Source organism: Vulpes lagopus, chromosome X, assembly GCF_018345385.1.
Source record: "Vulpes lagopus strain Blue_001 chromosome X, ASM1834538v1, whole genome shotgun sequence".
Taxonomy (NCBI): domain Eukaryota; kingdom Metazoa; phylum Chordata; class Mammalia; order Carnivora; family Canidae; genus Vulpes; species Vulpes lagopus.
In genome coordinates, this window is record NC_054848.1 from 37769437 (window position 1) to 37783655 (window position 14219).

The window sequence follows — 14219 nt, forward strand, 5'->3', positions numbered from 1 at the left end:
ACAAAAACAGACTCATAAAAAAACAGAGAACTGGTGATTGCCAGAATAAGAAGGTGGAGGGCATGGGTGAAATTGGTAAGGGGATTGAGAGGTACAAATTTCCAGTTATAAAATAAGTAACTCATGAGGATGAAAAGTACAGTATAAGGAATATAGCCAATCATGTTGTAATAACATATGGCAACAGATGGTAACTACACTTAACATAGTGAACATTGAGTAATATGTAGAATTGTTGAATCACTATGTTATATACCTGAAACTAATATACTACTATAAAAACTAATAAAATATTGTATGTCTACTATAATTCAATTTTTAAAAAACGAGTGGAACAGGAAAGCCACTTTGAGGCTGTTGAAGTGTTCCATACCTGGACCAGGATTGTGCCAAAGGTAAGTGGCAAAGGAGGACAGATTCAGGATATATCTTAGATAAAGAAAGTACTAGACTCTCCTGTAGGGGTGTGGGTGGCTCAGTTGCCTAAGTATCTACCTTCAGCTCAGGCCGAGATCTCAGGGTCCTGGGATCAGCCCTGTGTCAGGCTCCCTACTCAGCAGGGAGTCTGCTTCTCCCTCTGCCTCTGACCCTCCCCCGGCTTGTGCTCTCTCTCTCTGGCAAATAAATAAAATTTTTAAAAAAGGGGGGGGGGATGTGGGCAGCCCCGGTGGTGCAGCGGTTTAGTGCCACCTTCAGCCCAGGGCCTGATCCTGGAGACCCGGGGCCAAGTCCCACGTCAGGCTCCCTGCATAGAGCCTGCTTCTCCCTCTGCCTGTGTCTCAGCCTCTTCTCTCTCTCTTTCTCTCTCACTCTCTCTCTCGCTCTCTCTCTCTCTCATGAATAAATAAATAAAATTTTTTAAAAAGGGGGGGTGCCTGGGTGGCCCAGTCGGTTGGGTGTCTGCCTTCAACTCAGGTTCCTGGAATCAAGCCCCACATCTTTCCCTCTCCCTCTGCTATTCCCCTAGCTTGTGCTCTCTTTCTCTTGCTACCAAATAAATAAATAAAATCTAAAAAATAAATTAAATTTAAAAAAAGACTCTCCTGTGGACTAACATGTATGGGCTGAGAGAAAGAAGGAGACTTAAAAACAACTCCCAGCTTTGACTTGAATAATAGGGTCAACAGGATCATCATTATAAACCAAAGGTTTTTAAATTTTTTATTTAATTTTTTCAAGATTTTTCTTCTTGCTCACTCTTAAAAATAAAGGTATGTGTCTTTGGGTTTCAAACTCTGATATGCATTGGAATCTCCTGTAGGCTTATTTTTTTCTTTGCTTAACATACAGATGCCAGGGCCCCACCCCTCTTGAATCACAATGAGGGAACATAGGGCCCAGGCATATGCTTTTATAACAACCTTGGCAGGGCTCAGATGTATAAGTGTGAGACCCACTGGTTTAAGGCGAAAAACATGACATGCGGGGTCACAGCAAGTTCTTTAAGGATAGATAGTGAATCAGATTTACCGACAAGTTCGTGGAAGCCACTATTTCTAATTACCATAAAAATGGTATTCAGGTAACAGTGAACTCACGAATAGTCTCACAAAACAAAATGTGTTTCTAAAAGATAAGTTGGAGGACATGGGGAAGGGGCAGGTGAATAGCAGTTTCTAAAGGAATTATCTACTCCCGAGATGCTGTCTGCACGCATTTGTTTTGTGTAAGTAAGGATTTCTCAGGTAGTATAATTATACACACACACACACACACACACACACACACACACACTAATTTGGTTACTCAATGACTATTTCTGATCCCACCAAAGTTTGTAGAACTCCAAAGTGTTATCAATATCATTAAAAAAATAAGAATAGGGGATGTCTAGGTGCTCAGTGGTTGAGCATCTGCCTTTGGTTCAGGTCATGATCCTGGGGTCCTGGGATGAAGTCCCTCAACAGGCTCCTGGTGGGGAGCCTCCTTCTTCCTCTGACTGCGTCTCTACACCTCTCTCTGTGTCTCTCATGAATAAATAAATAAAATATTTTTTAAAAATAAGAATACATTCAAGGGGGTGCCTGGCTGACTCAGTCAGAAAAGCACTCTGGATCTCGGGGTCCTAAGTTCAAGCCCCACGTTGCATGTAGAGATTACTAAAACTAACTAACTAACTAAATAAATAAATAAATACATACATACATACATACATAAATACATAATTTTAAAAAATAAATTCAGTAAATATTCACTGTGAAACACTACACTCAGTACCATGAAATGTTAGAGAATGGGAATAAGAGGCACGGCGATGGTTTACAACGATGGCTAAATGTGGGAAAAAGGAAAGAGTGCCCGCCGTGTCACAGATTGTTAGCACCAATTATTTCACTGAGCCCTTACAAGTCCACTGTGAAACAAACATCACTGTGTTCTTTTTCGTGATGAGAAAACCAAAGCTTAAAGACATATGTTACTGCGTCTGAGTATTGCTTCTAGTAAAGCAGCAGAACCAGAATCTCGGCCCATATCTGCCTGGTTCCAAAGCCTGTCTGTTCCATGAAGCCCATGAGGAACTTAAACCAGTGAGGGTGTTCAAATCTTAGCATAAAAGTCTATCTTTATGCCACCAAGTTTTAGAAGTGCTATAAAATGGCCCTTTCCCCTGGTGGGCAGCATGGAGGCTGCATAATGTCTGGAATTACTGCAAAAGATGTGAACCAGCAGGAGTTCGTCAGAGCTCTGGCAGCCTTCCTCAGAAAGTCTGGGAAGCTGAGGGATGCCTAGGTGGCTCAGTCAGTCATGAGTTTGCCTTTGGCTCAGGTCATGATCCCAGGGTCCTGGGATGGAGCCCCCATCAGGCTCTGGCTTAGCAGGGAATCTCCTTCTCCTTCTGCCTCCTCCCCACCCCCCACCCCACCCCACCCCTCCCACTGCTCATGATTGTGTGCTCTCGCGCTTGCTCACTCACTGTCTCTCTTTCTCTCTCTCTCTCTCTCTCTCTCTCTCTCTCTCTCTCTCTCTCTGATAAATGAATACAATCTTTGGGGAAAAAGAAATGTCTGGGAGTCTGGAAATCCCTGAATGGTGGACATTGTCAAGCTGGCCAAGCATAAAGAACTCGCTTCCTATGACAAGAACTGGCTGTACACACAAGCTGCTTCCACAGCACAGCATCTGTACTTCCAGGGTGGTGCTGGGGTCACCTCCGTGACCAAGATCTACAGGGGACGTCAGAGAAATGGGGTCATGTCCAGCCACTTTAGCGGAGGCTCTAAGAGCATGACCTGCAGAGTTCTCCAAGCCCTGGAGGGGTTGATAATGGTGGGAAAGGACCAGGATGAGGTCCGTAATCTTACATCTGAGGGACATAGAGAGAGGTCTGGATAGAATCACTGGACAGGTGGTAACTGCCAACAAGAAGCATTAGAACAAATGCTAGGTTAATAAATTGCCTCATTTGTTTAAAAAAAAAAGTAAAATAAAACGTACTAACAGATTTCTAAAATAATCCAAATCATGTGGGTACATCACTGGGGGGAAAAAAAAAAGCATACCAGTCACCTTCTCTCAAAATTTTCAGCTACTCCTTGATGGAAAGGTAGGATTGTGAAAGAGTTGTGGAAAGCCAGTCCTTCTTCCTCCCCAACATCTTAGACCTTTTGTCACATCTGCCAGGAAAAAATAGGACTTCGGCATTACCACAAGATAGAGCACACTAACAAGAAGCACATATACTCAATTGTGTGGGACTCAGTTGTGTGGCAATTTGCTGCAAGAATTGAATCTTTCAGGTTCCCTGAATCTTGACGTAAACCTAATACTAAAATAAGTAAATATATGATTTCCATGGGAAAGCAGGGGTAGGTTTGGGTCTTGTCATGTCAAATACAATTTTAGGTTAAGTACAAATTTGAGGACAATAAGGTATTAAATCCATAGGAGGTTTTTGCCTCTGGTGAGGCATGGACTCCCTAGGGGATACTATTTATCATTCAAACACAGAAAGGGCAAAAGCAAATTTTTCCAAGCTTTTTTAATATCATGAAGGTGGCACAGCCTTATGAAAATCAAACTATTTGAAATGCAGAGTTTCCAGCAATTCCACAACCTGGAAAGGTTGATTCTTTATTCTCTATGAATTATTGCTGGTTTCCTTGCTCTCTCAGTGTCACAAGATAAAGTCAGACTGTTGGAAGGACACGAAGGAGCCCTCTCTCATGAATATTCATATGTAAGAACCCCTCATCCACAGCAACCCATCATAGTGGATCATTGTATTAGTTACCTAGGGCTGAATAACAACTCACCCCAAACCTTGATGGCCTAAAACAACAAATATTTAAAAGTTTCTGTGGGTCAAAAATTTGAGAGTGGCCTGGTGGGTAGTTCTGATTCAGTGAATGCCCTGAGGTCATAATCAAGATGTTGGCCAGGGATACAATCATCCTACACTCAAAGGGAAGGAAAGCCTGTGGCTGGAGGATCCAATTCCAAGCTCACTCATGCAGCTGTTGGCCAAAGGCCTCAGTTCCTACCATATGGGTCATACCAGAGGGTGGCTTGAGTGTCCTCACAACATGGCAGCTGGTTTACCCAAGAGGCCATGATCCAAGACAGTGAGAAGCAAAGAGGAAACCACAGTGCCATTATGACTTAGTCTTGGAAGTTAGCATTGCTTCTGCCACGCTATTCATTAGAAGTGAATCTCTAAGTCGAGCCCACACTCAAGAAGAGGAAATCCAACTCCACACTCTGAAAGGAGCACCAAAGAATTTGTGGACCTATTTTAAAACCACCATTAACTACCTGAAGCAAAAACAAGTGTGCTTCCCTGTGAAGCAGAGGAAGTTCTTATTAAATATTAGTGGTGTTCTCTTGTGATTCTCAGTGAAGAGTAGGGAGTTGCTTGGTAAGAAAACCAAATAATGGGGATGCCTGGGTGGTTCAGTGGTTGAGTGTCTGCCTTTGGCTCAGGGTGTGATCCCAGGGTCCTGGGATTGAGTCCCATGCCAGGCTCCCCACAGAGAGACTACTTCTCCTTCTGCATGTGTCTCTGCCTCTCTCTCTGTATCGCTCATGAATAAATAAACAAAAAAAGAAAGAAAACAAAATAATGGTGACTTACTCTATCATGTGGGAAATCATTTTGATGCAATCATGGCCATCATCACTATCAGGCAAGGTATCCCCAAATCCCAGAGGTTACAGAACAGAAAGATTCACAAAGCAAATTATAATACAAATAATTAATACAGAATTTATTGAATCAGTTTAAAATACAGTGAGGAACAAGAGAGAAGATATGGGGTAGCTTAATACACTTAGAAGAGGATACAAGCAGGGTGGAAGGGCCACACACTTAAATCCTTAGAATGATCTCCTTTTCTCTTCTCTCCCTCTCTCCCTCAATATTTCTCTCTCTCTCCCCTACATCAGCCTTCCCCCACTGACGGCGTAGTTATAAACTATGTACTGTGGTCTCTTAGCCCACAACTTGAAGATTCCTGAGACCAATGGTATACACTTGCTCAGCTGGAGAGACACAGGGACAAGCACCCCTGGACATGGATACAGCTTGTCAATAAGCCTGCTCAACAGCTATGAGATTCATTTGTTTTTCTTGGGAAGAACACATGTGAAGCCATCATTTTACCCTATCGGACGTCTGTTACCAATGGGTGGCCAATTTAGAGGTGACGTAACTGTCAACCAGATGTAACGTGATCATGCTTTGGTCTTGATCTTTCCATCATCACCCTCTATTCATAAGAACAGTCTTGTCTGTTCCATTATAAATTCCATTTATTCTATCTTTCTTTAAAAAATATTTTATTCATTTATTTGAGAGAGAGAGAGTGAGCACAAGCAGTGGGGCAGAGAGAAAGAGGGAGAAGCAGACTCTCTGCAGAGCAGGGAACCCGATGCAGGGCTTGAGCCCAGGACCCTAAGATCATGACCTGAGTTGAAGGCAGACACTTAACCAACTGAGCCACTCAGGTGCCCCCATGTATTCTATCTTTTAACATCTTTTAGATGACTTACTACCTAAATTTAAAACCTCTTGCATATTCTGCCTCTTTCACATGATCACTCATTATCTATACTTAGCGCATCCTATGAATTTTGCCTATATCCTATGAGTTTGTAGCTTACTATTTATGCCTAACACTTATGACTTTCATCTATCCCAATTAATTTCTTTTCTACAGCAGAACTCAATCACTGAAATAGAGTACAAATATGAATTATAGCAGTTGTATTATTCTCCAATAATAACCCCAAGCCCCACATTTTCCACTGTCTCAAAAAGCAGACAGCCAGGGCAGCCCAGGCGGCTCAGCGGTTTAGCGCCACCTTCAGTCCAGGTTGTGATCCTGGAGACCCGGGATCAAGTCCCACGTTGGGCTCCCTGCATGGAGCCTGCTTCTGTCTCTGCCTCTCTCTCTCTCTGTCTCTCTCTCTCTCTCGTTCTCGCTCTGTGTCTCTCATGAATAAATAAAAAAATAATTTAAAAAAAAAAGGCAGACAGCCCTTTATTAACTGGGGGAATCTTTTTTTCCCCACTATGGATTTGGATTGTGTGATTTCTTCTTTTTAAGATTTTATTTATTTATTCATGAGAGACACTCAGAGAGAGGCAGAGACATAGGCAGAGGGAGAAGCAGGCTCCCTGCAGGGAGCTCGATGCAGGAATCAATCCCAGGACCCTGTGATCACCACCTGAGCCAAAGGCAGGCACTCAATCACTGAGCCACCCAGGAGTCCCTGGATTGAATGATTTCGAAAAGAAGTGAATGCACTTAGGAGAGGCACTTAGGTCGGAGCTGTTATGGCTGACAGCTCTCTTGGACAACAGGAGGTCTGTAACCCATTCACATACCCTAGCCGCACTACTGCCTGCTGACCAACCAGTGACAAACATCAAGGTCTGCCCAGAAAAATGCAGGATACTTAGTGGATGATTTCAGGAACCAGACAGGATCCCCTCGCATCATACAGGGTGAGTTCTCTGGAAACAGATGCTGTGACAGAGCTTGGGGTGCAAGATGCTTATTAGCAACCAACATGTTTGAAAGAAAGGCAGAACAGAAGAAGAAGCTGAGCTAGAGAGGAGGCCCGATACAGCCTAGTCCAATCCAAAGGGAATCTCTGAAGATAGAATTGCCCAGCAAGGAGCACCTGGCTGGCTCAGTCATAGAACATGCAACTTTTGAACTCGGGGTTGTGAGTTCAAGCCCCGTATTCCAAAGAGAGACTACCTAAAAAGAAAATCTACCAAAAAAAGCTGTCTGCCAGAGTTGTCTCCCATCTGGCCAAAACAGCAGGCCTTTTAGACCATTGTCTCCCTCAGCCATTGGATGTGGGCTGCCCCAGAAGGACATGACCCCCTACAAGGCTGCTCTCTACACTTCGGGCAGACCCTGGAAACTCTGAGAGCTGGAGGCTGCCTGCTGATTGCACTCCTCACCCCTGGGTAGCAAATCTTTCCTTGGAGAAGGATCTGGGTGGTACATCTCTGTGTTGAATATGAAGACAGATCTTTCCCCATGAAATGGGATGTGGTCTTCTTGACAAGGAGGAGAGAGGATTCAGATAAATCCCAAACAAAGGGTACTTGGGAAGCAGAGGCCAAACCTAAGGATAGAAAAGCCAAGTGGCAGTGAGGGAAAGCTGGTGAAGGGTGGCCTGTTTTCCAAGGGAAGACCAAGGTCTCTGGGTACATCTCTCCGGAAATGGAAAGTCAAATGAAGCGAGAACTTTAATTTCTATCTCTGCTCTCTGTTCCTCTTTTCTTTTTTTTTAAGATTTTATTTATTTATTCATGAGAGATACAGAGAGAGAGAGAGGCAGAGACATAGGCAGAGGGAGAAGCAGGCTCCCTGCAGGGAGCCCAATGTGGGACTCATCGGAGGACAATGGGATCACATGCTAAGCCAAAGGCAGATGCTTAATTACTGAGCCACCCAGGTGTCCCCTCTGTTCCTCTTTTCTGAAACTGCTTTATTCCTTTAGGGACAGGGGAGCCAGTGGATATCCCTCATATCTCCAAGAGAGGAAACAGCGGTGATTTCTGGCCCTGGAAATCTTCCCATACCTAAGCCAGATGCCACAGGCAGCACTAAGCTTCTCGAAAAAATGTTTTGGAGAAAACATGCAAAAAATAAGACCAAGCCTTCTGGTTATATTTACAAATAAGCAGATGATCCCTCTTCAGAAAGGGAGAGATCCCAGCAGATCCTGGTTTACTTAACAAACTTCCCACCCCATGGAGTAAAGTAGCTTTTTCTGAAATGTTTGCCAAGGAACCAGAATATAATCCAAACTTAAGTTCTAAATTTTCAGTTCAGTCAGAGATTCCTATCCATGGTGAGTGGATTAGTTAGGAAACAGTAGCAAATAAACCCTGACCTCTCAGAAGCCTAACACAACAAAAGATTATTCCTCACTCAAATGAGAAGATCCGTAACACTCAGTGGGAGACTATGCTACACATGTAAGTGACCCATGGCATAGGAGCCCCACCATCTTGAAGCTATACCATTCAGAAAATACATCTTCCACTCAGTTCCACATGCGACTCATTATCTGGAATCCAGTCACCTAACTGAAACCTAAACACAATGGAATTTCGGGAGTGTAGCCTTCCTGTGTATCCAGATACTGAAAAATGAAAGGGGATATGGTGAGCACATAGCATGGCCTCTGACTCAATGAGAACAGCTGGCTGTCGGGTTCTGCACAAGAGCCTGGCGAACTGTCAAACCCACTGGTCAGGCACTCTTACTTTTATCTGGATTAAATAATCTCAGACTTGGAACTACATACTGATAACACAGAATAACTGCTTTTGGAAAGAGGACATTAAATTATACTTTTGAGACAAATTGGTACCCAGGGACTACTGCCTTAGCTTACCTATAAACCTTGAAATTGTTGAGGTATAAAAATGCTGAGCACAACTCAAAATCTCTGTTAATATGTTCAGGCTGAAATAATATTTTAAAAATAGTCTTAACAATTTCAAGAAAACCAGAATCAACAGAGGACTGATGGTCTGTCAAAATACCAAGAAGCAAGATAATCATTTCCCCAGAAGACAAGGTAGCTCCTTGTAGTTTCTGTGAATTATCTCCTTTAAAACTATGGATAAATAGAATGTTTCCAGAACATTCATATTATCTGAACACATGGATAAACACAGTATCTGAATATCTTTTATTCTCTCAGTTCAATAAGACCATGATAAAAAGTTGAATCAATCACTGCGCTGTACTCTTGAAAGTAATATAACACTGTGTGTCAACTATACTCAAAAAAAAATTTTTTTAGGACAGCCCGGGTGGCTCAGAGGTTTAGCACTGCCTTCAGCCGAGGGCCTGATCCTGGAGACCCTGGATCAAGTCTCACATCAGGCTCCCTGCATGGAGGCTGCTTCTCCCTCTGCCTGCGTCTCTGCCTGTGTGTGTGTGTGTGTGTGTGTGTGTGTGTCTCCCATGAATAAATAAAATCTTGAAAATATACTTTTTTAAGATTTTATTTAGGGACGCCTGGGTGGCTCAGTGGCTGAGCGTCTACCTTTGGCTCTGGTCATGATCCTAGGGTCCTGGGATCAAGTCCCGCATCAGGCTCCCCGCACAAAGCCTGCTTCTCCCTCTGCGTATCTCTCTGCCTCTCTCTCTGTGTCTCTCATGAATAAATTAATGAAATCCTTTTTTAAAAAAGATTTTATTTATTTATTTTATCAGAGAGAGAACACATGAGCATGAATGGGGAGGAGGGCAGAGAGAGAGAGAATTTCAAGTAGACTCCACACTAACCATGGAGCCCAACTCAGGGCTCAATCCCACGACCCACGAGATCATGACCTGAGCCAAAACCAGCATTGGACACTCAACCAATTGAGCCACCCAGGTGCCCTGAAAAAAAAACCCCAAAATATAAATAAATAAAACCATAATAGACAGCCACCAGCAGGTTTCATCACTGAAACAAGTAGATGATTTACTTTCATTCTGCAAATATTCTAGGGCTTGAACACCTGCAACTTGCTATAGTGAGAGATTTTGCTTAGTGGTAGCCATAGCAACCAATTATATTCTGGCAAGACTAGTTTTCTGCCAACTATGCAATAAAAAATTCTTTAACAACATATACAATATTCCCTTTTTGCTTTAAAAAAATCCTGACTTTTGCTCCCTTAGTGGGACACTATATAGGTTACTACCCAAATCTCTGTAACTCGAATTGCAATTCTTTGATCCCAAATAAACATTCTTGATAAATTATAGCCTCCTGACAACTTTAGATTGATAAGTTCATGCACTCATGAACCTTACATTGTACAGAAGGATATAGGTAATTAAATAAATGGCTGTATCAAATCGTGTGCATGCCATTACTGAAAAAAAATTAAAGAAATACATGGTAGGGAGATCTAAACTAGAAAAGACAATCAAGGAAGGCTTCTTGAAGGAAGTGATTTTTCAGCCTGGTAAAAGATGCTGTAGATCAAGATAATAAAGGAGAAGGGGCAGTTATGGTGGGGGAAAAAAGGACAATTTTATTCTAGACCTCTTCAGTGAACTTCTAGGACCTACACATAAGTGATAACATTTTGGTGACAATCGGATGACTCTTGTCTGGAGAGCACATAGAAAGATCTGAACTTGGGAGTCTTCACCCTGTGTTTGGTAAAGGAAGCCAGATGAGAAAATCAGCTCATGCACTCAGAGGACACATAGTAAGAATAAAAGATGCCAAGAGCAATCTCATGAAAGATAAGAAACAGCCAGAAACAGGTAGAAGAAAAGGAGTCAGAAAGAGAGCTGCCAGAAAAGCAGGTAGAAATCCAAGAGTGTGGTGCCCCAGAAGCAAAAGGGAGACAGGCAACAATGACTGCTGTTGAAAGCCACAGAAAATGAGAGAACAAGGAAATGGGAAAGAAATGAATAAGCAAGAGGTGAAGCAGGACAAGACTAAAAGAGTTTTTTTTTTTTTTTTTGCTATTGCTTTGGTCACCACAAAATGAACAAACCTCTTAGGATCTCTAAAACTAACAGAGTTTTATTGGAGCCTAAGTTAGGACAGCTGCTCAGGAAGCATGCTGCTGCGGAGATGGAACAGTTACAGGCTTACATGCTTTTTTTCATCTCGTAAAAGCTCGGGAGACTATAGATTGACATACGGGCAGGACTCAGAGGAGTTTTTAACATCATGGAATGCGGAGAGTAGGGGCATTGATGGATATCTCAAGGACAAGATGGTTTTCCTTAGGCTATTCAGTCACAAAGCTGGTGCGCAAGGTATGCGTGGTGGGCCATATATCAGGCTTTTGGTTTAAACAAATTTTATGTACAGTCATGCTGACTTAGATCTATGGGCCACCTGGGTGGCTCAGTGGGTTAAGCGCCTGCCTGGGCTCAGGTCATGATACAGGCAGGGGTCCTGGGACAGCATCAGGCTCCCTGCTCAGCGGGGAATCTGCTTCTCCCTCTCCCTCTGCCCCTCCTCCTATTCCTGCTTTCTTTCTCTCTCTCTCATATAAATGAATAAAACCTTTAAAAAAGAAAAAGAAGGAAATCTAAAATGGCTTCCCTCCTATCTCAGGCCATCAGTTTTTTTTTCCGCATTCATTCTTTAACAGGAGAACCTCTTGCCTCACTCTTTGACGGGAGAAATTTTGATGGAGAGCATTAAAAGGAGTTAAAAATACTGGGGAGGGAATGCAGAAATGGAGAGGAAGAGAATAAAAATACCCAGAAATAATAGTAATTTAAAAAGAAACACGCCTAACCTGGACCGATTAAAAAAAAAAAAAAAAAGTCATTTGCCTCCCAAGACAGCAAACCAAGACTGTATTTCAGCTTTAACCTCTCCCAAGAATGACACCTTGTGACAGTGGATCTGAAATTCCCAGATCAGCACTAGGGAGGTATAATCTGCCAGTTAAAACCCGGTTTCCTTAAAAAAAAAAAAACTGTTTCCTGCCCCATCCCATCCCCACCCCCAAAAGCAGCCGCCCAGGACTGAAACAATCCTTTCTTTTCTTTTGCTAATAACTTCCTTGTCTCGCCCTCCAGCCTATAAAAACCTTCCATTCTGTACACCTCCTCAGAGCATATTTCCACTTGTAGGATGGGGTGCTGCCAGAGTTCTGAACAGTTTAATAAAGCCAAGTCAATCTCCCAGGTTTATTTGGTTGAGTTTTATTGTTCCACAATACTAAAGGAGATAGGATCCAGGCTACAGGTTCTACTAGAACAAGAAGGAAGGAGGGGTGCCTGGCTGGCTCAGATGGGAGAGCATGTAACTCTTGATCTTGGAGTTATGAGTTTGAGTGCCACATGGGGCATAAAGATTACTTAAAAATGAAACTTAAAAGAAAGAAAAAACCACAGGTGCCTGGGTGGCTCAGTTGCCTAAGCATCTGCCTTTGGCTCAAGGCATTCAGGGTCCTGGGATAGAGCCCCCTCCCCCCAATCAGGTTCTCTGCTCAGCAGGGAATCTGCTTCTCCCTCTCTCTCAAATAAATAAATAAGATATTTTAAGAGAAAAAAAAAGAACGAACGAACTGGAAGGAATGAGAAGACTGGAGGAATGCTGATAAAGATTTGTAGATTTAATCACAGGGAGTTGACAGGACTTGTTACCTCAGTCCAGGCCTCACAAGATTAAAAACAAGAAATTTGAAAGTGTGGACTTTGGGGCAAGTTCACTGACTGTAAAAGTAACAGTGAACCTTAGGGGATGCCTGGCTGGCTCGGTCTGAGGAGTGTGCAATCCTTGATCTCAAAGTGTGAGTTCGAGTCCAACCTTGGGTGTAGAGATTACTTAAAAATAAATAAACTTTTTAAAAAGAATATTTGTTTATTTATTCATTAAAGACACACAGAGAGGGGCAAAGACATAGGCAGAGGGAAAAGTAGACTCCTCACTGAGCTGCACTCAATCCCAGGACCCTGGGATCACACCCTGAGCCAAAGGCAGACGCTCAACCACTGAGCCACCCAGGCATTCTAAATAAATAAGTTTTTTAAAGAAAGTAACAGTAGATCTTAGATGATCTTCAATTGATTTATTTAACAAACATTCACCTAGTACTAGAGTAGCTTTTATGAGGATACGTCAGTGAAAAACATACTGCCTTAATCTTATGAACAAATGAAAAAAAAAAGAGCTTCTCCCCTCTTCAGTAAATGGTAGCTCTACTGTTCCACCATTGATCTAGTTGCTCCTAGGAGAAACCAGGAGCCAACCTGAACTCCTGCCTTTCCCTCAGCTAGCCTCTGCCTCCTGCCTCCCCTCTGCGTGCACATATGCACCTGTGCACCTGTGCACGTAGACACACGAATACACACACGCACACCACAGCCAACTCACTGGGAAGGGCTGTCAATTCTAATTCCAAAACAAGTCTGGAATGTGCTATTTCCAACTCCACTGCCTCAACCTTGATCCCAGCCATTAGCACTTTCCTTTTTTTTTTTTTTTTCCATTAGCACTTTCCACATGCACTACAGCCATAGCCTCTGTTAAAGAATTTATTTTTTTTTAAGATTTTATTTATTTATTCCTGAGAGACACACAGAGAGAGGCAGAGACACAGGCAGAGGGAGAAGCAGGCTCCATGTAGGAAGCCCAATATGGGACTCGATCCAGGGGCTCCAGGATCACGCCCTGAGCCAAAGGCAGCCGCTCAACCGTTGAGCCACCCAGACATTCCTCAGTTAAAGAATTTCAAAAAAAAAAAAAAATCAACTGAGTAAATGTTAAAGGACTTATTGGCTTTATGCAGCTATTCATGAATCAGGCAGCATCCAGTCTAGATAACAGAAAGTTCTAAAGAACTCTACAGGCAAGAGATTTTACAAGCAGAAGGAGCAGGAACAAGGAAATTATACTAGGCAAAAGTCAGATTGGTTATTGAAAGACTACTTTCCTTACAGGGGATGGTAGGGATTTATCAAGCTGATTACCTAACTCATGTTGGTCAGGCAATTCCTGGTTAGCTGGTCTAAGATTCCATCTCGGGGACAGGAAAAACTCTCCGTTTCAGTTTGGTGACACAGGGTTTAAGAATGAGCAACTCCATTCCTGCTGTGTAGTCTTTAACATCCCCTAACTTGTCTTCTCTTCATATGCGTTCCTAGCTCTTTCCATCCGCTCTCCACACAGGGACTAGAACATAGATCACATCACTTTTATGACCCTACATACAATTTTGTAATCGCTTCCAACTGCTCAGAAAATAAAATCCAAAATCCTCACCATGC

At 42.8% G+C, this 14219-nt stretch overlaps 1 pseudogene; it reads left to right on the top strand.

Annotated features, from left to right (window-relative positions):
• The first annotated feature begins 2634 nt into the window (after window positions 1-2634).
• Window positions 2635-3373, top strand: LOC121482952 (annotated as a pseudogene).
• Window positions 3374-14219: the final 10846 nt, after the last annotated feature.